Source organism: Pipistrellus hanaki (assembly GCF_964339955.1).
Source record: "Pipistrellus hanaki genome assembly, chromosome: 3".
Lineage (NCBI taxonomy): Eukaryota > Metazoa > Chordata > Mammalia > Chiroptera > Vespertilionidae > Pipistrellus > Pipistrellus hanaki.
The window spans coordinates 55,280,234-55,306,631 of record NC_140505.1 but is presented as its reverse complement, the minus strand read 5'-3'; the positions used below and the strand labels follow the sequence as shown (position 1 = coordinate 55,306,631).

Below are 26,398 nucleotides of genomic sequence, written 5' to 3'. Positions count from 1 at the left end.
AAAGCTAACCCATAATACCTAGGTAGAGTGTGTGTTAGGATAGTGAGCTGCTGAAATGGAGAGTGAGTGAAGATCATTAGAATTGAGGCAACCTAATAGCTATTACTCTCACTATAATGCAGCCCCATATTTTGTTATTGAATTTTGTAACTGTCAGGGTTTAGTGAGATTTTTACTGAATTTTAAAAATGAAGTAGAATAATAACAGTAGTAGTATAACTATCATATTTATCTGTAAAATGGTGTAAAATATTTATCTATAAAAGTTGGAGATCTGTTGAAGCATTTTACATTAAAAAATTTGTTCTACATTTATAGAACAAGTTGAAGAATCTCCTTTTCTGTATGTGTATGTATACCATATTCACATAATGGTTTGTTTTTTATTTTGCCCCTGGACAAGTATATTTGAAAGTGAATGTAACTTAACATGAAAAAGTCTAGAATGAAAATTTTACAGAAATGTACATAGGATTGTCTTTTCCACATATTAAAGTACTTTTATATGCAAAAATCTAAATCTGAAGTGATCAGCACATGCTTAGCTTGTTGTACTTTAATGTATTTACTAGAGGCCAGTGCACGAATTCATGCACCAGTGGGGTCCCTCACTGACCATAGGGCCTAAACTGGCTCTCCAACATCCCCAGAAGTGTCCTGGATTGAGAGAGGGCACAGGCCAGGCCAAGGAACCCCACCAGTGCAGGAAAGGGACTTGGGAGGTGGGCCAGTCAGGGAGGGACTGCAAGAGGGCTCCAATGCATATCTTGCTCATCTCACTCAGTGCTGATCAGATGGACCCCAGCAGCAAATTAACATACTGGTTGGAGCATCTTTCCCCTGGTGATCAGTGCACGTAATAGCGAGTGGTTGAGCAGTTCCTCCCCCGGCCAGCCCTGCCCCTAATTGCCTTCCTAACTCACCCTTAGTGGCCTTAGCATATCATTAGCATGTTACACTTTGATTGATTGGACAAATAACCGGACACTTAGCATATTAGGATTTTATTATATAGGATATGGCTGGTAAATGCCAGAAGAAAACCTAATCAGGAATTTTTTGTTAGTCTCATTTCTCTAAAGATAAAATTGAGGCTTGAGGACAATACATAATTAGCAAAATATTTTCCAAACACTGGAGCACCATTCCCCAACACAATCTTTTACATGTTCAGTTATTTCGTTCTCTAAATAAATGAGGTTGTTTTAAAGTTGACTCGGTAGACAATCTTATCTAAGAGGCACAAAACTGTACTTTTAAAGTGAAGAGGCTAAGGTATCATCTAGTTAACTAACTTGCTAGTCTTCAACTCAGAAACATGGCAAGGAATATTATTCAAATCCATGCCTTCTGGTCCTAAGAACTGGAGCCTAGGTCTTCAACATGTCCCTTCAATGCTCAGGGCTCAGTCTGATCATCTGAAAGATGAGGAGTTGAATACAGATATCTTTCCTCTCTAAACTTTTATGTGTCCATAATCTTTGCTTTCCAAGAATTCTAGGTGTGTCTAGGGATCCAACTCTGACACATTTATAATCTTTGAATCTAGAAGATACTACCAAGGTACATCATGGATAGCACTGGAAACAGCAAATTCTCAAGATTACTTTTGTATATAGTGTGTCTAGGTATGTCAAAGATATTGTGGAAAAGTTTTAAAGCAAGAATAAATATATTTGATTTAGTTCATATGTATTGTAGATGAGAAAGCAATGGAATGCATTGATTAATCACATATAATTAGCATCATAATCAAAGGTGATTAGAAGTTATTGGAACATGAGCTATTACAAGTAGACCAAAAGTAGACTTTTTAAAGTGAGGGAAAATTAAGCTTATAGAAGCATGGTCTATGCAAAAATAGAATAAACATATTTAGTTATAAAAATAAAAAGAGGACTGAAATTTATAATTGCCCATGCATCTTTGGAAAAAAAAATTGAAGATTGCATCACTAGGTTATATCTCAAAGATAGAGTAATATAACATAAAATTAAAGTTCTTCAAAAATTCTTGGATGAGATTCTATACAAAATAACATGGTTATGAAAATCTAAAAATACTTATAGGACATTAGTAACCATTGTTTCTTGACTTCAACTGTAACAGATATTGATCAGTTCAAAGATAATTTCTGGGCATGCTGTTTGTGGCAACTTCTAAGTACAAATTTTCTCATCAGCCCCAAATGTGCATTCTTTAAGAGTCCTAAAAAAAAAGAGAAAAAAAAGAGAAAAAAAAGAGAAAAAAAAGAGAAAAAAAAAGAGAAAAAAAAAGGATTGGAGCAAAGAATACAATAGCCAGGGCAATATCAGATCCAGGAGATATCTGAGTTACCAAGGTCTATTTAATGGAAAAACAAAACAATGCATATTTAAAATTTGATGACAGAGGACTAGGAACTCTATTCAATTTCACTTAAAATTTTGAATCCAGAACAAAAGGTCAAAAACAATAATAGGATTAAAAATTAGTTTATTAAAAGTCCAATGTAAACATTTTTCCATTGCTGTAATTTTTTAAATTGAAAAGGAATATAATTTTCTAAACATCATTAATTTAATTTTTTTCCTGGATATTGAGTATGTCAACCTTATCTTCTAGGTTATCTTCTTAATGAAAGTTCTGGTGTAGCAAAGAACAGTGATACCAATTATTGAGTTGCCTCTGTTGCTTTTATTCACATGTACACATGTATGAATGCTTACCTGCTCTCCCACTACTCTTTATTATTCCCTGTCCTATAGAAAGTATGATTTTTGAAAGTGAAAATATTATTATTACATTCTACTGGATTAGCTAAAACTTAGAAGGCTCTAATCTTTGGAATGCATTGGGAAAGTACTTGGGGAAAAGAAGTCTTCTTATTGAATTCAAGGAAGGCTGGGTCTTTATAGTTAATTTCAAAACAGCATCTTCTGCAATTTTTCCACTAGTCTCCCCTCACTTTAGAATCAGATGCATAATTCTTGAGTCCTTCTGAGGATAATGTAATGCAGAAAGTTATTAATACACAGTAGGCATTATTCAAAATTACCCAAGAGGTTTCAGACTCGAAAACTTTGCAGTTTTAAATGTGCTCTGTGAGTCTGGTTTGACATTCATGTTCTGTAGGAGAAGTCTTATAATTCTTAATTTTAGGGTAAATATTTCAAAGAAGGCATTCTCTATACTTTTTAATCCTCCCCTGAGAATATTTTTCCCATTGATTTAGAGAGAGTGGAAGAGAGAGGAAAAGACAGATAGAAATATCCATATGAGAGAAATACATCTACTGGTTTCCTCCTGCATGAGCTCCAACCAGGTTCTGAACCGGGAAGGAGCCTGAAACTAAGGTATGTGCCTTTGACTGGCATTGAACCCAGGACCCTTTGGTCCACAGTCTGATGCTCTGTTCACTGAGCCAAACAGGCTAGGGCTAAAGCAGGCATCCTTTATGGACTAAATCCACAGTTTGCCCAGGAATTTTGCTTGTCTCCCTAACTATGCTGCACAATAAACCCATTGTACCTTTCAGATATAGTTAACTACACAACTGTTTCATTTTCAGTTGTAGACCCAATGTGCATGGAAGAAGCGAGCATCATCTGAGGTTTGGATTCCCAAAACAGATTTGTTCTTAGCCAGGGATTCTCTCTCATTGGGTGACTACTGGACACTTTTTTCATAAAGAAATCAAGGTATTACTTATATGGTTGTGGTATGTTTATGTACTACAGGTATATTCAGAGAGTTCATTTCTAATGTTTACATCTTGAGTCAGGAAGGAATTTCTGTCATTTATTTGAGAATGCAGTACTTTCCTCACCCTCTACACATCAAACACACACCACACAGCATCACACCACATCCATCAAGCAACACTTGTCAAGGAAAGAGGGAGAGGATGGGGAAAAAAAGAAACCTTGCACATAACTGACAGTCTGCTTAGACAAAGCTCATGCTGCATTAGACAGCTGTATTAGAAGACACTATTATAAACATGGGCAGGAATGGTAATGCTTACACCATTTTCCCTTTAAATGGGAATAATCTGTAATTTACAACTTTACATTTTCATAGTCTATGGCTCAGCTTGTTTATTGAACATAATAAATGAAGCTCTTGCCATGCATATTATGAATAATTACATTAAAGCAATGCTTGACCTGGGAGAAAACATGGCATACATATGATCTCAGACTTCACCAGGAGGTACGTGAGCTCATTTCCCCAGTAACTCCTTTGTTTATTTGTGTATTTATTTATTTCAAACACCAATGAACAAATTAGTCTAACATATTGGATAATTAGGTGAGGTAGAGATTAGATTTATGACATTTAGAAATCTGTACAATTATGACTTTATAATTACTGACTCTGGGGAGTGCACTGAGGCCTATGAAAGGCAAAGCAATAAACTATAAAGAGTTAGTTTGCCTGTTAAGAGTATAAGTGAGGATTCATTTTTGGTAATTACAGTTATATAATGGCTGTAACAGTCATCCAGTCATACTCAATTTCATTATACTAAGACTAATTTTGTATTTGATTCAATATTCTATATATAAGGTATCCCACAAAAATGTATATACATTTAACAGCTGATAGCTCAATTGATGTTTCTTTTCTTTTTCTTTTTTTTCAGATTTAACCCATTGGACTTAATAATTATTCAAAATGTATATACATTTATATTAGAAGTTCATCAGATTCTTATTGTATTATGTGAACCTTTAAACCATGGTGTAAAGCAATAATTTCTCCTTCTGTAAGAGTGATTAAGGTTCTACAGTAGTTGCTTTGATATTGAAAATGTAGAACAATGCATTTGACTTCCTTAAATAAGTGTATCTGTTTGCAATATATTTAGTATGGGATTCCAAAAAGTTAAAGATGCTAAAGATGAGAAGGATTATATGTCAAGCTTTGAAAGATAATATAATTATCATAACAATTTAAGTGAATTACTATAATTTAATTGTAAAACAAAATTTGATTATTATAAAAATTTAATAATATAATATACTACACAATAATATTTATTTAGTAGGGTCAAGGTTATTTGAAAGCAAAACATTTTGTATGGAAAATACAAATCTTTACAGGGTCCCTAACATATTAACTTGTGTTTTTCAACACTAGTAGGTAAAGAGGAAGTACAACTTGACCATAGTCAAAGAGAGAGAATTTACTCAGGTTTATTTTTCAAAAGCTACACAGTAATGCTTCTTCATGTAAACACACCAAAAGCCACTTAACTTCATTTATTTTATACTTTATTTTGTTTTTAAAAATGTATCTTTAGTGTTAAAAGTGTTACAGATATCCTCCCTTCCCCACATTGACTCCCTCCAGCTTGTCCCTCCCCCAGTCCTTCATTGCACTGTCTGTGTCCAAAAGCCACTTTAAAGATTAAGTTGGTTAAAAATGATAAGAAAAATGAATGCTTCTCCTTTTAGTGAGTATTTTTGAATATTTTCAGTAGTGATAATTAGAAGCAGAATACAGTGACGTGTTTGAACGTGTGTAATTTGTTCTTCTTACAGATAATGGTTTATTGCATGACTTCCAAAACTAATTACAGTGCTAGATTTATCTCTTAATTTCCACAAGAAAGTAAATAGGGTTATTGTGAGAGTACACAAATACCAATATATTTTGTCCTAAATGAGCTGGTCCCCAATATATGAAACATATAATATCCACTACCAATCCAGGAGTCAAAAATTCTTTAAGCTGATTCTGTTGACTCCTTTTAACTTCTCCAGCAGCTGCCCCAGACAACATAGGGTCTTCTTTTCTTCCATGTTCACTAGGAAACTGTTTTTGCTAGTTACTAATGTTCGATTTCCAATCATCTCTTTTCAGGTTCATAATCTCACAATTAACTCATTAGAGCCACAACTATAGATTTATTGTACCTTTGTTGATGAGTGTCTATCTTTCTTACCTGTTTGTATTCATTATTTATTGATTTTTCACCACTCCAGGGGTCTTCAAACTACGGCCCGCGGGCCACATGCAGCCCCCAGGGGAGTCTGATCCTGCCCGCCAGGTTTTTTGGGCAGTGAGCGCAGCCAAGGTGTTACAGTAGGGATTAGTAGTTCATATAGGCCGGCCCTCCAGCTCTCTGAGGGACCATGATCTGGCCCCCACTTTAAAAAGTTTGAAGACCCCTGTAACCATTGAGTGGTAACTGTATATAAGGCTCTAATTTATATGTCCTGGGAGAAATAAAGATGACTGTTAATTGATACCTACTTTCAGGAAGGTTAGTTACTATCTAATGGACAAGGAAAGCATAAAAAGAGCAAACTATAATTAAAATCAAAATTAGACTAAGCTACATGTTACGGGAGAAAACCAATTATTTTTGGCTCAAAATCAATGATGAGTCCAACCGGCAAGGCTCAATGGTTGAGCTTGGACCTATGAACCAGGAGGTCACAGTTCCATTCCTGGTCAGGACACATGCCCCCGAGTTGTGGGCTTGAGCCCCATTGTGGGGTATGCAGGAGATAGCTGATTAATGATTTTTCCTTATTGTTTTTCTATCTTTCTTTCCCTCTCCCTTCCTCTCTAAAATCAATAAAAATATATTTAAAAAAACCCACTCTCCTAACTTTATTTAATCTATATGTAACATTCATTTTATTCAATGATGGTTTCATTTTGAGCATTCCAAACTTATCTAAACATTAGCCTTCAGAGTTTAATGTCCCCTGAATATTTTCTTCATAATATTGCTAAAACCACCCCCTCCAGAAGGTATTTTTTACCAGACCCTGTCTGTAATTTTCCCCCCTCATTGCCATCTGTACTATTACTTAGTAAAATTGCTTAATACATTGCATTGATAAATGCCTTCTTTTAAAGTACATGAATTCCATTTTTTTCCTATCAGATTTCAAACCCCCTATGAAGAGATTAAGTCTGTGTTTTTGAATTCTCTATTTACCATCTCATGTTATATATGAGAAAGAGCCAATACATGTTTATTAACTGATTTACTTCAGGTATCAGAAAGCATGTTTGGTCAACTATTTTTACCTTTGCCAAGAGTTCTTTACAAATGTAGAAATTAAGATTACTCATCTCGGGTTTAGAGATCTCCAGTTTTAAGAGACAGTAGATAAAAAATAAAGGAAGCAGACATTTGAAAGGAAAGTAATGAGAAATATCTTGAAGTGAGTTTTTAGATAAGCTATGAGATGGTTTTTCCAAAAGCATAAAGCAAGTGTCACAGCTTGGTTTTAAGTTGGTATTTTCACTGGAGTTTGGTCATATGTCTATATAAGAACAATGTCAAATAAAATCTATAGAATCACTTATTTTTACAAGGTTACCATTGTGTTTAAGCACTTAACGCTGAATTTATGATTTACACATCTCTCAATCACAGATAAATAGACTAGCTCTCAATGTAGCCAAGAACTTGCTCTTTTTTTTAATTATTATTTATTGATTGAGGTATTACATATGTCTCCTTTTCCCCCATCACTGCCTCCTCCACTACTCCCCTCCACCCCAGCACAAGACTTGGCTTCCTGCTGAAATACACTCAGCTTTCCTGTTCTGTCTGCTATCCACATTGCTGCACCCATAGAGGCTATGAGGGCTTCATGGCCTTTTGGTTCTTCTACAGAAGTGTTTTTATAGACTAAACAGAGAGAAAGTTAGCACAAAATGAACAATTTGTAAATGGAACCCATAGAGTGGATTCTATGACAGAGGCCCTAGAGATTATAAAAAGAAGCAGACTCCTACCTGTGAATATGCTAGCTTTATACTATAAAAGGAAATTGTTTGTAAAAGCTAAAGGAGTTGTGATGATTGAACATCAATGCTGTTTGTCTTTATCCTTGATGAGGAAATAGTAAAAGGAAATTATTTCAAACCAGCCAAGGAATGATTTTTTAAAAAGCTTTAGGCACCATCAATGGACACCATATTAATGAACACTGTAATATAACTGCTGAGTATGGACAATCCATTGAACTTTTTCTAAGATTATGTGTTTCTGTGTGTCTATTTTTTAACATAATTAAACAAATATCCACTTATAACATGATGAAAGACATTTTTTTTCTTATTCAACTTAAGTGATTGTGGCCATGTCTGGCTGTTTAAAAGATCATCTAAAAATGTATTGTGTCTTATTCTTTTCTTTAGCTGGTTTTATGGAAAATTTATATTATAATAATCTGAATCTGTTCTGATTAAGAGATGAAAGATCTAAAATTATCTCAATGTGATTGCTTCAGTGACTGCTTGTAAACACGACACATTACCCTTCTTGTCCTTCCAGGCAGAAGAGGCCTTCAAATGTCTTGAGGAGCCTGAAGGAGCTGGCAGAACACTCATATTCCATGGTATTTTACTACTATTCTCATTTAAGATTGTGTAGTTTTGTATGGGAGTTACATTTAATTGGGTTAATGAAATACAATACACATAAAACATGATGTGGCTTTAGGAGTTAATATTTTAATGTATTTTTTTGTAATTTGTTACAATTGGTGGGATTAATATGGTGTTAACTTCATTTTAGGTTATTTAATTTAGATATCTTGAATACAGATTGTGTCTTTAAATTTTCTTCATTTTCTATATATTGTTAAAATATAAGTAAGCTTGGTACATTCTGTGTCAATTGGGTTAAAGTAGGTTAATCTGTGGTAACAAACAATCTTGAGGTCTTATTTCCTTCCAGCCACAAAGGTTTATTTCTTTTTTTTTTTTTAATATATTTTATTGATTTTGTACAGAGAGGAAGGGAGAGAGATAGAGAGTTAGAAACATCGATGAGAGAGAGTCATCGATTAGCTGCCTCTTGCACACCCCCTACTGGGGATCTGCCCGCAACCAAGGTACATGCCCTTGACCCGAATCGAACCTAGGACCCTTCAGTCCCCAAGCTGACGCTCTATCCATTGAGCCAAACCGGTCCCGGCATAAAGGTTTATTTCTTATTCACAGGTCTTGCCTGTCAGGAATTGATTGGAGACTCTGGTTCATATGTCCTTATTCCAGAACCTGTACTGGCGGAGCAGAAACCATCTGGAAGGTTGTTGTTTGCCAATGCAGGTGGAAAAAGAGTGTACTGAGTTCTGCACTAATTCTTGAAGCTTCCATTTAGAGGTGACATACATCAACCCACAGCAGGTCACCCGGGGAGAAAGGAATCTCAATCCTATTATGCACCTGAAAAGAGAACCAGAAATATTTGGTGAACAGCACTAATGATTACCATAATATTTATTATCTCAAAATGCTAAAAACTGATAAAGCAAACCCAGGACATAAATCCATATGTCAGAGTCGAAAGCTATCCAGGTGAGCAAACAAGAGCATCATATTTTTTTTTCTCAGTTCCCCTTTGTAGCAAACCTTATGAGTGAGCTATACTCACTCATTCTCTTCAATTGTTTCCTCCTCAATCTCTTTGCAACCACATTTTTTTTGAGCTTTTATTTCATTTTTTCTCCAACAATTTCCCCAAGGGTTTCTTTTTTTAAAAAAAAATTTATTGATTAAGGTATCACATTTTCTTTTTATTCATTCTGCTAGAACCACAATGGCCTTCTTTTTTATTTTTCATTTAACCTCCATGAACATGTGGGTACAGTTTAATTTAGGACATCACTCTACCGCCCCACCCAACTGACATACCCACTGATTTAAAGGGGGCCTGAAGATCTATCTGAAACAACTCCATACCACCATTGAACTCTGAGTTTACAGAGGCAATTTTGGCTGATGGGTAGACTGAACAACAGAGCCTGAGTGCTTGAGAGAAGATATGTTTCAAGTATTACAAAGCAGCTGATTAGGGAGTTTATTTCAATCCAGTCTCTATGATATATACATGCATCCTGAGAGAAAGGTGTGTGTGTGTGTGTGTGTGTGTGTGTGTGTGTGTGTGTGTGGTTGGTTGGAGCAACCATGTTGAAGAAGTCTTGCAGTGGCATGGAGCTAGTGTTCTAGTTCATTGACATTTGGCACCTCATTGGCGGTACTGGAAATGGGAAAAGAGTTTTTGTCATAGACTAACACCCCTAGGAGCTCTCAAGCCTAGGGTTACTGAGCTCTTCTTTGGCTGGCAATGGTGGAGAGGAAATAAGCAGCCTCGTTTATTAACGACTATGACACATTGATCTTTAAGAAACATCAAGAGGACTCCAACTGAGAACAAGGCATGAGTAACTGAGTAAATGAGACGTGTGTCTCTGGGGTGGAGTGTGGCACCGTCTCTGGGCACAGTAGAGTTGCAACTGTCTGATAGTGATAGCCATCAGGATCCAGCATGGCCACTCTTTCCTTGAGAATCTGTGGGTCTTTTGTCATCCTTCCCAAGGCCTCCAAGGCGTCAACTGCTTGTGATCAGATCAGACTCCTCAGCACCCAAGTGCTATCCTATCTCATCAGACTTTTAGGTAGGCTCTTTTCCCTGTGGAATCACAGCCACTCTCCTGCCTGGCCATGTCGCTGTCTCAGGAAATCCAGCTCTCCTTTTCTTTGGAATCATTCTCCACATGTCCACTTTGTACTTTACAACAAGCTTTATTTTTATTCAGCATAACCTTTAAATATGCACTAGAATTCCCAATGATCTAACTCATTTTGTTCTGCCCATTTGTGGGGTGGGGTGGGGGGGATGTATGAATGGTATTGATATTCTGGGTACTAAAGGTTAAAAATTATATCTAAATGGAGACATATTATTATCAACAATTTGATAATGGGTTTCATAGTTACAGAGTGATAAGTGCTGAAGTTTACAAAAATTGGCTGCTATACTCCAAAATAAACTAGTTTGTGCTAAATTCTCTGAAGCACAGTAACTTGAAAAGATCTTGGTAGCAATTCTCACAAACAAAACTATACTAGATATATTTTTAATCATAGTACATAAGATATCCTTTACTGCTACAACTGCCTAAATCTCTTCTTCCTTTAATTTCTTTACCTTCTCTCTCTTCCTTCTCTGTACTTTCCCTCTTCCTTTCTTTCAAAACTTCTGGCTCTGGAATTTTAGGAGACAAAAGTTTCTTTGACTTTAAGAAAAACATACCTTTAGGTTTGTAAACTGGTTTTAGATACTCATTAGTATCTTGGATGGTTTTACTTTTTCCTGGTAGTGTTTCTGTTATATTCTTTCTTATTTTCTGTTGATCTTTGATTTTGAAAATTCATTTATGGTTTCTTTTATTTTAGTTGTTTTGTACTTGCTAGATAACATGCTGTTTTGGTTTTGAAATGGTACATTATTTTTAACCTAAAATGTTTAAATATGACTAAAATGACCAAAAGTCATATTTAGGGACCTGAAAATATATTTTAATGATATGTCACTTAAAAATTCTGGTTAAATAGAAATAAATGTGAAAAAGTGTTTTTTTATTTTTTTATTTTTTTGGCAAAGACTATCCTTTTACAGGCAGGTAAAATAGGGGTCTATTATTTCTGGAGATCATTTTGTCCACTGGAGTATGCTGTTGAGAATCTTAATCTCTCTAGCTAATTCTTGTATTTAGACTCATTTAGACACTATTAAGGAATAAATGGGTTTCTTCTCTAGGGATAAAGGCAATCAACTTGATCTGACATTTGATTTTGCATGACCATTAGCTCAGCAAAATAAAGTATAATCAAGTTCAAAGCTCTTAGTACAGGGGTCCTTGTGAATCTTTGATTATATTCACCCAAAGACAAATATATTTTGAATCTAATACACATTTCAAAATAATACAGATGCAAATCTAAAGCCACAAAATCATCATTTATCAAGCTCCATGGAAAAGCTCACTACTTACAAAAGACCAAATGAAAGAACTTTGACTTTTGACCCTTGACGTGGTTATTCAGTTTATGAAAAGAAAGTCAACCTATAGATTAATTCATTTATTTGTTCTACAAATATTAAGCCACTATATTAATTTTGTACTGCTGCTGTAACTAACTGTCACCAACTTAGTGCCTTCAAACAACACAAATATACTATCTTACAGTTATATAGGTTGGAAGTCTAACACATCACACTGAGCTAAAATCAAGTCCATGTTTCTTTCTGAGACTCTAGAAAAGAATATATTTCCTTGCCTTTTCTAGCTTCTTGAGGCCACTGCATTCTTTAGCTTTTGATCCCCTCTGCCCTAAATATTCAAAGCTGAAATTGCTGCATCTCTTTTTTAATCTTTTGTCTTTATATGTTGCCCTCTGAGGAAAGCCTGGAAAGGTTCTTCACTTTTAAAATTAATGTGATTAGATTGGATCCACCAGGATAATCTATCTCCAGGTCCATATCCTTAACCACATTTTTCAAAGACCCCTTTACCATGTAATCCTATATAATAAAAGGCTAATATGTAAATTGTCCTAACAGTACAACGACTGGTCACTATGATGTGCACTGACCACCAGGGGGCAGATGCTCAACACAGGAGCTAACCCCTGGTGGTCAGCGTGCTCTGCTCAGCAGGGCTATGGCTGTCAGTTGGATATCCCCTGAGGGCTCCCAGACTGTGAGAGGGTGCAGACTGGGTGGACCCCCCCTAAGTGCATGAACTTCATGCACCGGACCTCTAGTTGTAACATATTGAGTCTAGGTGTAGGGTGTGAAAAACTTTGAAGACTATCATTGTGCTACCACAGCTACTAGCATGTTTCCTGCCTTGTGCTAAACATTAGGCATGTAAAACAATAAAACAAGGTTGTTATTTCCAGGAGATTTTATTATTAGAAGCTGAGTGGTAGAACAAGCTCTTGATACAACTTTTAGGAATATATAGCAATCAGTTAATATACCCAAGACTGGGATAGGTTAAATTGAGCAGTGTGCATAAGATCAATGATTGGAGGCAGGCACAACTGGGCTATAGTTCTGGGTATATTACTTAACTGTTAAAAATAGAGATCTACCAAAACTTGGTGAGCTCCAGTTTGTTTAAAAAATGGGGGATAATAATACTCATTGATCAGGACTGTTACTAGGAATTAAATGAAATTGAATGTGTAATACAAGTTTAGAGCGCTCAAGAATTACTTCTCTTCTCTAAACAGAGTATATTTATATGAAATTCAGAAACATAACTTCAGGGCCAAAAAACAGTGTTCTTTGCAGTTGGTATTATTTAGAGGCATAAAGAAAACTCACTGATTCTAATTTTCCTTTTATCACATTTCTTGAACCTTCAGAACTAGAAAATATTCCTTGGATTTATGTGTTTTCTTTCTGAGAGTATTCATTAAGTATATGGTTGTTATCCAGAAGGATAAAGCATATAGTTGTTATAAGTAATTGCCGTGATAATGTGAATTTGTCAAAAAAAAAAGTCTGATTGAGAAAAAGTTAGGGGTAATTTTTGTTTGTTTTGAGTGAAATGGAGAAGAGAAAATAAATTTATGTAGTACAACTTCCAAGGAGGCAGAACTGATTAAGGTGCCAAAGCTTGCAGTACTTGAACTGATCATTTATGGAGGAAGAAAGTTCAAAAGGAAAAACCAGGGGGATTTCAGTTCCAATTTCTCCACTGTTCTATTTATCTGAGGATGACACTGCTGGCTTGTTCATTAGACATCTTCTATTTGGGGGACCAACAAAGCATGTTAAAGATAGCTTTCATTACATTACAATTTTGGGTTCAAACTCTTACTAATACTTCCGTTCAAGAATAACACTTGTTCTGAATGAATATTGAGTGTGAAAGTATCATCTATATGGTGTTTGGAATCAGATAGATTTCTGAAAGTTCATTTCTTGGGAGGGAAGAAAACAGAATCAGGCACAGGCAGTGATTTTACTCTCTGTGAGGATGGAGCTGAGTGAGCAGAGAAACAAAATCACCTGGCTGGGTCCCAAAGAGACTGGGCACTAGAAATCAGGTGATACCACAAAGGTCCATTATGGGAGATAGACATACAGATGTGAGTCTAAAAGGTTGGACTAAGATCTGGAGCTTAGTTCTGAGGATGGGACAGGCAGATTGCTTGTATCATGCCAAAGGACAAAGTCGAATGTAGACGTTAGAGTTCTTTGTCAATCAGGGAAGAGAAGGCTGAGTTAAAATTCTAGGACTGAGATCCATGTTTGATAAGGATTCAGGGGATAAGCATTTTACAAGAGAAGACAGTGAGTACGGGTAATACAAAAAATTACTGGTTACATTAAAATTATAGGCCAATGAATGAGCTTACGTTAACCAGTTATAGTAGCAGGTTTTAGAAACTTGCCACAGGAGATTGGTATACAGGTCCTAACAGATATTAGAGAATAAGTACTAAGATAAGGTCCCATGGAGAGGAATTATTGGGGGAAGGGAGAAGAGGCTTAAAACGACGGAGAGGCAATATGAAGGAATCCTAAATATGGGGGCACTAGGTTAGAGCTCTAGAGCTCTCAGCTCCTCAACTGCAATAAGGGCATAAAATTATATACACCTGATAGGTTTGTGATTAAGTGAAAATGAGAGAATGTTTGCAAGGTACATAGGACAGTAACACATAATAAGCACTCAATGCATGTTAGGTATCACTTATTTTATGATTCTGAGCCACAGATCTATTTCTACATGTGCTCTGAGGGCTGGGACCTGAGGTTGCTTAGTGTTGGTTTTCAGACCTTTCAGCATATGCAGGGAGTGGAGAGGGGAGCTTAAACCACTTTCCCTCTGGCTTTCTCCTCCTGGGGATTAAAATTTAAGCTGGAGTATGATAAGTTTACCTGGATAGTACTTTCTGCAAAACATTATCATAGTAAGGAACCTCCCTTTTTCTGCTCTTTTATGCAATTAACACTGTAATTTCAATAACTCCCCCATCAAGAACTTAGGGGTGCATATACATTAGGTCCTAGCACTATGCTGGGGAACAGGGTAAACAAAAGTTGGCATGCTATAAAAGAATCTACAATTGAGAAATCATTAGTCTAAGAAATAATAGCCTCTAAAGGTTGTCAGCACCTGCTCCAGATATTTTAATACATATTGTCAAGAGAGACAGCTTATTTTCTTCCCAAGGTTATCATGGAGTAAATTTCAATACCAAATTTTCATAGAGTAGCATACTATTTCTACGAATAGAATAATGACAAATTCCATATCACTTTTATCCACATGTTTGTCACTTTAAATGCTCACTATTAAAACTATAGGCTTGAGTGTAAAAGAGAAAGAAATATAAATGGCACACCATATAGAGAAATCAGATTGATTCAGCACTTAAAAATATTCAATTTTCAAATGTCTTGCAATATAAATGAAGTATTGATAGATTGAGTAGAGCTATTTTTCAGACTGCCCCCCTACTCGGCATTTATTATGAAATCTCTTTAAATGAGAGAGACTATTCAGTCTTCACTGAAGTGTTCCTGGTACTTCTTAAGGAAATAACCTTCATGGATTTTATAATAAATAAATGCCAAAAGAAATCTATTTCAAATCTGTTATAATAATTAGATAAACCTAAAATCTTAAAGAGTCTAAATTAGAGAATTGATTTTTTTTAAATGTGCTAAAATGCTAAAGATTAGAAATTAGTAAATTTCTCTTTAAGTGAAGTTTAGCAGTTTTTACACTTAAATAAATATATTGTGGGCTAAGAACCTTAAAATTGCCAAAAGAGCCAATGGGCAATTTGCTGATTTGGAAGATTCTCAGAGAAATAGATTTGGCTTAGATTAGAATTCCAACTCTGCCTCTTATGAGTTTTTTTTTATATGTTTGACCTTCAGTTTCATCTATAAATGTACTAAAACTGTTTACTTCACATAGTTGTTTAGGAGATTAAATTCAACTTGTTTTTCCAAATTCTCTCCTCTTATTCATTTTTGAACCCATTCAATCAAATTTTCACCTCTACCAACCACTCTATTGAAAGGCCATAGTTACCTCCATTTTGGTACATTTAAAAGAAATTTTAAATTCTTATTTTACCTGTGCTATCATTTCTTCCTTCCCATATAGATGCACACTTATCACCTTCTCTTTATTTAGGTGTTTTACTCAAATTCATTTTCTCAGTAAGACCTGCTATTCCTATCCAACTTAAAATTTCAATTCCTACTTATGGATTTCATATTCATGTTTCATGCTCATCTTCTTAACAGTTAGCTCTATTAAATCTATTTTACTAACTTTTCTTATTATTGTCTCAACTCCTCCCTATGGCTCTCTCCCATCTGTATTCCTCTCCCCATTCTATGAAGGCAGGGATTGTTATTTATCCTTTGTGTGTGTGTGTGTGTGTGTGTGTGTGTGTGTGTGTATTGCTGGCAAATAGTGGGTACTCTGTAAAAATTGTTGAATGAGTGAATAGATGAGACCATGTATTTGTGCAGAAAAATATCTGCACATGCTGAACCAACATTACTCTTTTCTCTTTTACAATACGGAACATTGAAATCATTATTTCAATAAAGCTTAAAAATAATTCTAGATAATATAGGCCCCTAAATTACTATACCTATAATTCAAAGATGTGTCTTTAAAGATTGACACAGACATTATATTTTTAATTCATTAATTTATGTTATCAACACATGTTTATTGAGTTGTATGATGTACCAGACATTGTGTTAGGCATCTTTATATGAAGAGGCATAAAAATCACATTGCTACCTTCAACCTAGTGGGGAGGAAGACCCCAAGAAATCAATACATCTACACTAATAAAAGAGAAATATGCAAATTGACCATGCTTCCACAACACCCACTAGCCAATCAGGAGTGAGTATGCAAATTAACCCAACAAAGCTGGCAGGTTACTTTGCATACACATGCATGGAGCAGACTGAAGACAACTGAAGACTAAAGACTGAAGACAACTAAAGGCTGAAGACTGAAGAGGTGTGGCTTCTCAGCTGTGGAGAAGATTCTTGTGTGAATTTCCCTGCAATGGGCCTCTAGTTAGTAAATATAATTGGAGACATATGCAGGAGAGGGGACATTCACCCATCCCACAGGCCCATGAAACCTCCTAGCAGAGATAATAATTGGACTAAGTGCTAAGAATGAGTATGACTTAGCTTGGGGAACAGAAACCCAAAGGCAAAACCACACAGGGAAGCTTGTGTGAGTAAAGAACTAGGTGAGAGACAGCATGGTATGTGTGTGTGTGTGTGTGTGTGTGTGTATGTGTGTGTATACTAATAAATTTTAAAGTGTGCAGTGCCTGGATTCCTATTTTTATTATTGCTCTTGTCCCATACTTTCGCTTTCTTTGTGGCTAATGTGTATATACTAATACATACACAGATACTATGTTTCATCTCCTGTTCTAAACAGTGCCTTTGCACTTCCTTATACCTTAAAATTCTCTTTCTGTAGGATCAGGAGTCTTTAGAATATATAACCACTAACATGAAAAGATAATATTTTACAGTTGTAATTATCACTTCACATATGTAGAGATGACTTAGGTAGGTTAAATATTCAGGTTGAGAAAAACTAATAATAATTTGCTGTGTCAGGGGGGGAAAAACCTCTTGCTTAGTTCTAGCAGAAGCTGGTAATATAGAGGAGATGATTTGTTCCACATGACATTTTGCATATAGAGAAGCCAAATGAGACTTGTAAAAACAGGAACATAATACTTTGTAAATCACAATTAGGTACAATTTGGGAAATTAAGAATTTGAAAATTAAAAGCCATGAATATTCAAGAGGAGAATTTCTTACAGTTTTATGAAAAAAATGTTAATGTTTTAATTATATTTTCTAGAGAAAATAATCTTGTATTGGTCAAAAAAGGAAAATTGTGTTATAATGAGTTTGTGTAACCATCCTGTTAGAGGCAGCTTATTAAGCTCAAGAGAGCAATATTGAAAAACACCATTCTCTTATTAGTCATCACAACAACCTTGGAAGGCAAACACAGAAAAACCCCATAATAATTCTATTTTGTAAGTGAACAAATACATGCATTTCAAAGGAGACTCATACTTGCCTTCCAGGTGTGATGCAATAATTGAGGTCATCAGAGAGCTGCTGCTGCTATACTGTAATTTGAAGTTGATTGTATCCTAATTAGAAACTTCTATAAATTGACTATTGTAGCAGGTTACTATTTGTATGCCCTAATGTGTTTTTCCTTTTGTCCTGGGCAGCTAAATTTCCTTGCTTCCTTGATGAGGACCTTCTGACTATATTTGAGCCAATAGGATTTGAGCACAGTTATTGCCCTGGACTCTGACACTTTACTCCTTTGTGTTTTCTGCAAAGTAATCATATCCTATAGAGCACATGTGTCAAACACAAGGCCCGCGGGCCAAATCCAGCCCGCCAGGCCTTGCAATGTGGCCCGCACCGCGCTGTCATCACCGCACTCTGCTGTCAGTTTATGACATTGTCAGTTTATGACTATTCAGTAAACCATTCGGCCCGCGATTTAGGCTGGATTTTAGATTTTGGCCCCTTCTCTGATTGAGTTCGACACCCCTATAGAGAGTGTGTAGGAAAGGCCCCTGAGCTGATTGTCATCTGAATCCAGTGGTGCTGCAGCAGAGCCATACCCTGGAAACATACCTTGCCAGAGGCAAGTGTGTTGTCAGCTTCACCTTTAGCTCAGGTGCCAGGGGGTGGGTTTCATTATCTAAATCCAGCCAAGCACCAGGAACAAACAGGATTATCCAGGCCCACCCCAAAGTGACTTTACAAAGAAGCCACAAGAATGCACATAATCTCCTTTGTTTTGGGCTTTAGTAAAATTTCCTGGTATTTTGCTGTATAAAATAAATGTGTGGTATCAGCTCTGGGTCACTGTCTCTCCATCAAAGGACAGCTGTCTCTTTCCTTTTCTCAATCTCCAGCCACTCCTACTCAGGAACTGGACCACTCTCTAGCCGCAGTGGACTCAGAAAAGAGAGAAATATTTATAATAACCCTGATCCTGTTTTGCCCAAGAAGACAAAGATAATAACATTGGGGTGATATAGTTGAAAGATAGAAAGAACCTGGCTCTGTGAAAGATTGTGGAATGGAGCACCAGGTTTTTTTTTTGTTTGTTTTTTTCTGGACAATCAGTTTTGTGAGAAATAAACTTCTGCCTTACTTACTTGTCAATCAGTAACTTTTAAAGAAATAGGTTCTGTGGCTGGATTTTATTTATAAGAAAGTGATTTTCTATTCAATATTATTTTAACACTTTTCTGATCTCAAGGGACATATAGTCTAGGACATAGGAAACAATAAAGAAATAAACTAAAAACATGCAATACATTTTTTGATTTAGGAAAATGCACTTTAAAGTGACTCCTATTTAGTCCTACATTTGTATATTCTCCCCTTGAGTTGGGGGGAGGAAGGGGCTTGCATTAAGCCATCAAATATAGCAAAGGTGTTAGGATGTCACTTTCATAGACATATTCCATCATGTCAAACACCATTTTAGCAGACTATAGACCAGTATATTTGGGAACATATAGGTAAAATTGTATACTTAGCTAGTGCTCTAAGACAGATTTTATATACAGAGCCCTAAGTTAGGTATGCAATTTTACCTATATGTTCTCAAAAATTCTAGTTTAGCACTTCTTAGTTGGGATTCAGGAATCTGTGTTTTAACAACTCCACCAGATGATTCTCATCATGAGAGAAGTTTGGGAAACACTGCTATAGACAGAGATTCTCCTGCTGGCCTCGAAGAAAGAAACTTCATGTTGTAAGCTATCTCTGAAGAGGATCACAACGAGGGAAATGTGCTGGTCTCCAGGACTTGAGCATGGCTCTCCCCATAGAGCTAGTTAGCATATGTTCCTTAGTCATACAACTTCTTAATGGTGCCAACAACCAGAATGAGTTGGGTGTTAATTCTTCCCCAATCAATCCTTCAAAGCAGAATACACCTTGATTATAACCTTCTGAGACCCTGAGTTAAGCCAAGCCTAGACTCTTGACTTCAGAAACTGAGACAATAAATGTGTTGTTTTAAGCACATTTATGTACTTTCAGCAGAAAACTAATACACTGATGGTGATACATTTTATGACTCCTAACCTCAACAATAAGAACCAAAAGCCTCACACCAATCCAAAATACTGCATGACTAATTCTATTTTGGATCTCTATGGATGAATACTCAATCATTCCTCTCAGTTATTTTCCTAACATTTTAGATATACGATGATAGGATCATTCACTAAAATAATTAACTTACATAGCAACAATGAGAGCAGAACAGTTCATCTTATGTTACATCTTCATCTGGATTGACACTTCTAATAGATAAAATTTCTTTCTAATCTGCTCTTCATTTTTTCCAAAATAGTCATCTTTACAACAAAGATGTAAAATTACATGACCTATTTTTGTTTTTTAAAAAATAAGCTATTACAATTTGACTCACAAATTATAATAATCAGATCAGACACAAAAATAAACAGTTGAGGAAATTCTGTTCTGACAATTTTTATTTATCTATTTTTAAAAATATATATTTTTTTATTGAGTTCAGAGAGAAAGGGAGAGAGAGAAACATCAATGACGAGAGAGAATCATTGATTAGCTGACTTATACACACCTCCCAATGGGTATTCAGCCTGAAACCTGGGCATGTGCCCTAATTGGGAATTGAACTGTGACCTCCTGGTTCATAGGTCCATGCTCAACCACTGAGCCCCACTGGCTGGGCTGTTCTGACAATTTTTAGAAATTTCTTATATTTAGAAATTATGTAATAGAAGACATTGTTCTTCAGAAGGTGTAAACACAAATATTTATAATTATATATCATTAAAATCACTTTGAAAATGCTCCAGTAAATTAACTACTGTGGTTTATAGGTTTTGAACATTATTAATTATTGATTTAAAAAATTTCTTTACTCATTATCACCTGAAGGCATGCCTACATAACAGCAATATTTTGTTTTAGTAAAAATGCAAATGGAAATTTATATGGGTACAAATTTCTTAACAAGGAACTATTAACTTACATAGAGGATTTTATTTCTTCACTAGAGGATTTTATTTCTTTGCTAGAGGCCCTGTGCAAAAATTTGTTAATGGATGGGGTCCCTTGGGATGGCCTGCAGGGATCAGGCTTCAGCTAATGCCCCCAGCCTCACAGCCCCGCAGCCTTGCCTGGCACCCCACTGTGGCCTGGCACCAGGCCTAAACGCCATGGCCTAAGCGGGCAGTCAGACTTCACTCTCACAATCCAGGACTGCTGGTTTTCAACTGCTCACCCGCCTGCCAGCCTGATCGAAGCCTCACTGCCCTCCCTGCTGGCCTAGTTGCCCATAAATGCCCTCCCCTGCTGGCCCAGTTGCCCCTAACTGCCCTCCTCTGCAGGCCTGATCACCCACAACTGCCCTCCCTTGCACGCCTGGTCCCTCCTACCTGCCCTCCCCTGATGGCCTGATTGCCCACAACTGTCCTTTCCTGCTGGCTTACTTTTGGTGGCCATCTTGTGTCCACATGGGGGTAGCCATCTTGTGTGTTGGAGTGATGGTCAATTTGCATATTACCTCTTTATTGGATAGGATTTCTGAAACTCAATCTCCATCACCAGAAGTTCTGATTCAACTGGTCTAGGAGAAGATATAATTTCAGAACTAGAGTTGGAGGGAAATGGAATGCCTCAGTATCTAAGTTTTTATTGCATTTCTTCTACTCATATGTTTAATCTCAGCTCAGTAGGTCTACTGTGAAAGGCAATGGTTTTTGGTGATGCTGTAATCACAAAAAGCAATTGCCTGTCATCATCTTTTAAATGAAACTTGGTGCTTGAAGTTCTAAAAATTCTCAAAAATTGATATAAATTAAGCCCCTGATTAATAGAACTTCTCCATCTATAAATATAAATTCCTAAAAAATAATAGTATGGGAACGAAATATTACATGTGTGGGTGTGTTATAAGTATTGATGTTTGGGTGGATGACAGAAGGAAAAGAAAAGTTACATACTTTAACTGAAATATCCTTACTTAGCTGTCTAATTTGTATTCAATATTCAAGGCTCAGTTTAATTATCACTTCCCTTATGAAGTATCCTTCATTCTTCAGGAAAAACAAGGCTCTACATACCTCTACTCTCAGCTCCCTGTAAATAACTCACCTGCACCTGTCATAATACTTTATAGCTGACTTTCACCCTGTCTGCTGAGGTATCCTGAGTCCCTAGCACAGTATGTAATATAGAGTAGGTTCCAACGCACACAAGAAATTGGACTGGAAAAGTGCCAGAAAATGATGAAAATAAACTAAAAAATTTACATAGGTAAGGAAGAAGAGGGGGAAAATTGTGTATTAGCCTCGGTAACTTTTTTGGACTTCTTATTCATTTAGAATTTGATGCCGAAGGTTCTTATTTATTCTATTTATCTCCCCTCCCCCATATCTCTCATTTGCTTATCATCCTGCCATCCTGCCATTTTAAAATTGATGGCATGGCTATTAATAGTTTTTATAATGTTGATATACTTATTTAAAGTGTAAGCACAATTATAATTTCCCTCTTTATTCTTCTATTCAAAAGTAAAAGCAGATGTAATCACCATCCTAGTGGGAACAAGAATATATGAAAGAATGAATTACTTTAAGAGGATAAGAAAAACTGACATTTACAGATCATTATTACATCCCAGGCACTGTGTTGGACACTTTTACTTAGATTATTTCATGTTATTCTTCTATCAACCTATGAAGTAGGTTTTATATTTTGCAGAAGAGAAAAAATGGTAGTATTGGAGAGGTTATAGATAATCGCCCAACATTATTGGTACAGGAAAAGGAAATAAGAGGGAGGCAATGTATTTGAACCCCATAAGACTATGCAGACTTGAAGGGTGGGAACTTGATTTTAAAGAATAATAACCTGAAGACTTTCTCATTTCTGAAATGGTATGATAGTAGTGAATTTTATAATAAATTTTAACCCACATTGCCATTTTAAGGAAATCATTCTACAGATATTCTTACTTTAAATTATTTAAAATTATTTAGTTTTGTAATTTCAACAGCAAACATTCATTCAATAAATGTAACTGAGTACTTAGATATGTACAGCCTTAGGCTAATTGCTATTAAGGATACTTAAATATGATATAAACACATCTAAGGAACTTATTATAATCTACCAGTATAATGATCAGAGCTGATTTGTACCATCAGAAATGATTCGGCATGTCATCTCCGCCCACTTTCTTCTGTATCTCATAAATATGGCCATTAACATCTCTACAAAGTAGACTCTGGCTAATAATGTTTCCTAAGATAACCCTAAATTATATAAGATGACAGACACCTTGATCCCACCACTTGGTGGGTCTTGGTAATTATTTGCATGCATCCTATCTAAAATTCTGTGGCTAGGAACATATTTATCTAATATATATTGGGTATCTACCATATGCCAAGCATGGTTCTAGGCCCTGACAACACATCAGTGAACAAAACCAAGCCCCTGCCCTCATAGAATTTTGCATTCCAATGTGGGGTTCGTGTAACAGTTCATTAAAAGGACTATAGACTAGGAGAATGAGTGGAAAGAGAATGAAAGCTCTAGTGAGATGAAATTTGAGCAGATGCTTGGTCAAAGTGAGGGAATGAACCATGTGGCTCAATACAAATATACTGCATAAATGAACGAATTATTCCATTTGAAGAAGTTTTCTATGTGCAAAACTTTGGAATGTGTTGTTACTACTATTTATAAGGAGGGATGGCAAGGGGAGAAAAAACATATTTTTGTGGTGAGGAATGTGGGTTTTTCGGGTTTTGACCATGCTGGGCTTCAGTCCTGCTGACTAACTGTGTTTCCTTTTCTGTAAAATGGAAAGCAATAAAAATAACAGACCCTTAGGATTGTCTTGTGGACTAAGTGAGATAATATGTTGCAAAATGTATAGGACATTACTTGCACTTTAGTTTTTCAATTATTATAATTCCTCAGGAATCCACAGTTGTATATTATAAGAAGTACAGAACTTTAACAACCTTGACATACACCATGCCTCTTCCTTCTTTAAGTAATTTTATGGAGTGAAAGACATTAACGATAAAACAGTTTAAGTCAGTACTTTCCCTTCATACATTTGGAAATGCATCATGTTCTGTTTTGGAATCACTCCTGAATTTTTTATTTTTTATTTTTTAATGTATTTTATTGATTTTTTACAGAGAGGAAGGGAGAGAGATAGAGAGCTAGAAACGTCGATGAGAGAGAAACATCGACTAGCTGCCTCCTGCACACCCCCTACCAGGGATGTGCCTGCAACCAAGGTACATGACCTTGACGGGGAATCGAACCCGGGACCTTTCAGTCTGCAGGCCGACGCTCTATCCACTGAGCCAAACCGGTTTCGGCCACTCCTGAATTTTTGTCTTATATTATTGTGAATAATTTAACTTGTTTAGCTTGTAATTCACAAATTAATTGTTTTCTTTTTGTTTGTTTGTTTTTGTTTTTGTGTGTGTGTGTTTTTTAGTTGCAGGCAGATTGAGTTTCTGATTGTGCTTGAGTCTTAATTGTGTCAATGACTATTCCTTATATTGGGCATCCTGGTACTGGAAAAGTGTGACTGATGAACGTTAGCTACAAGTCCTAAATTTGGGTGCCAGTCTCCCCACCCGTAGCAACAGACATACAGGCAGGTCTTTCAACCCTCTGTGAACACATTTCCTCATTTGTAAGATGAAAATGGGTTAATATGTGTATGTACAAGTGCTTTGTAAGCTGTCAAGTGTTGTATCATTATAAGGGGAAATATGACTAATAAATCCACAATGATTTATTGATTGATGCCAGACTGAGTGACTAATATCATCATTGCCTAAGGCATTTAGTAAGTTATATTAGTGTAGTATTTACACATTTGCAATGATCTAAATTAAAATGCATTTAAAATGATTAATTTAGAAAAATATCTCAAAGATGGCTTATGTTCCATTATGTTAAGTCTCACACTTGGATTTCATGTTTTAATTATTAATCATCTTTGAAATATCTGCTTATCTTGTATTAACATTAAGAAAAAATAACTAGTTTGCAGTTTAGCTGTATCTTCTATTCAGATGGTTAATATTTTGGTTAATAAAACCAAAGGATTTATTTTGATTCTTTATTAAGAACACATAATGGCTAAAGAAAAATTCACTGGCATTTTACCTGTAATCATTTGAAAGACGCTAAAATATTGTCACCCTCAAGCAGAAGAGGAATTGAATCTAATTAAATATTTTTGTTAGCCAGATTTTAAAGATTGTCATGTAGGCAGTAAAATTGATGACTTTTCTCTTGCATCTAAAACTATTATTAATGTAATGACTAATGTTGGCTGTAAAAAATGAGAATCAAAACAATATTGATTCAGTGATTATAGAAGTAACTATTTGATGTTGATGCATTTTTAAGGCTTTATATTCCTTTGTATCATTTGTCTTACCATTAATAATTTCTACAATAGTTCTCTGTCCTTAGTTAAAGTCAGCATATGCTAAAAACAAGATTTCTTAAAACATTATTTCAGGGCAGAGTATCACATAGAAACAAGAGAAAAACAAGAGAAAAAAAGTCTCAAAAAATAGCATCAATGAAAGTATCAACATCTGCTTTTCTACTAAATATGAAACTTAAAGTATTGTTACATAATAAGCAAAAAAATGTTCTCTTTGTCATTGCATGAAAAATTTCAAGCATACACAAAAGATGAAAGTATAATGGAACCTCAATATAGCCATTACCCAGATTCTAAAATCACTATATTAAGATTTTTGTTACCTGGGCTTTTTCTGTCTTTTCTGTTTCTCCCTTTCCCTTTCTTTTTCTCAATATCTATATATTTCAGTACTCATCTCTACAAAACGTGAACTTTTCCTATGTATAAAAATAATATTTTCTTGATATCATATAGTAATCAATTTATAGAAAAATTTCCAAACTTTTTAAAAAATGTCCTTTTGCTTTTGATTAGTTTGACTCAAAATTTAAATAATTTCTACAAATCACATTTCTCTTCCCCCACTGTGATCCTGTTCTCTCTTTTTTTCTTGCACTTATTACTAAAATTTGATGTATTCTTGTTATAAAATTTGTTACATTTTGGATTCATATTTTTGCTTTCTTGTGATATCATTTAATTTGCTCCCCTATCTTCCTGTCTGGAGTGGGGAAAGGGGTTTAAAATAATGTACAAGTTGTTGCAATGGGGCTCTTTCTGCCCTTGTTTTCTTTCTCAAAGACAAGAAGACACAAGGACTGAAAAGTTATTCCATACCTTCAGGAGGAAGAGAGCACACATGCAGCAGATGACAGGGGTTAACAATTTCTGCCAGTACCAGCATCAGCTACTGTTAAAGAAAAAAAATATTCCATGACACTTGTTAAAGATGCTAAGGCAGTCTCTATTCATGTTAGGTATAGTGATCATTACAATGAGATTTTACAATGGAGGGGGGCAAATTAAAGTCACCTCTGAATAT

At 35.6% G+C, this 26,398-nt stretch overlaps 1 long non-coding RNA gene across 1 annotated transcript in view; it reads left to right on the top strand.

Annotated features, from left to right (window-relative positions):
* Positions 1–26,398, top strand: part of LOC311618846 — a 158,255-nt gene that overhangs the window by 53,742 nt on the left and 78,115 nt on the right. The window contains exon 3 of the long non-coding RNA XR_014794380.1: positions 8,291–8,354. This is a non-coding gene — a long non-coding RNA (uncharacterized lncRNA). The remainder of the gene's footprint in view (positions 1–8,290; positions 8,355–26,398) is intronic.